We start from the raw sequence: 715 nt of genomic DNA, 5'->3' as shown, positions 1-715 counted from the left end.
GCTAACGGTAGTGTTCGAGATTGATTGACAATGACCTGAAGCCAATCAGCACGCAGAACATAATCGCGGGTTCTCCCTTAGCCAATAAGGACTGTTGTGTCTCTATAAAAGGGCCAGCTACAAGTGTTGCATGTATACCTTTACAGCGTTAATTTAACACAAAGTACAAAACTAAACACACAAAAAACACCCATCTAACACACTCAGCACTCAAAAGAGTTGTCTGACATTCGCTTTATTGTTAAAACCTATTTTGGTATGTCCCAGCTGCGGTGAACAAGAAGCTAATGCTAACGGTAGTTTTCGAGATTGATTGACAATGTCCTGCAGCCAATCAGCACGCAGAACATAATCGCGGGTTCTCCCTTAGCCAATAAGGACTGTTTGTGGCTCTATAGGGCCGGCTACAAGTGTTGCATGTATACTTTTACAGCGTTAATTTAACACAAAGTAAAAAACAAAACACAAAAACACCCATTTAACACACTCAGCACTCAAAATAGTTGTCTGACATTCGCTTTATTGTTAAAACCTATTTTGGTATGTCCCAGCTGCGGTGAGCAAGAAGCTAATGCTAACGGTAGTTTTCGAGATTGATTGACATTGTCCTGAAGCCAATCAGCACGCAGAACATAATCGCGGGTTCTCCCTTAGCCAATAAGGACTGTTGTGGCTCTATAGGCCCGGCTACAAGTGTTGCATGTATACTTTTACA

Source organism: Doryrhamphus excisus, chromosome 6 (genome assembly GCF_030265055.1).
Source record: "Doryrhamphus excisus isolate RoL2022-K1 chromosome 6, RoL_Dexc_1.0, whole genome shotgun sequence".
Classification (NCBI taxonomy): Eukaryota; Metazoa; Chordata; class Actinopteri; order Syngnathiformes; family Syngnathidae; genus Doryrhamphus; species Doryrhamphus excisus.
Note: the sequence above shows the minus strand (reverse complement) of the source record.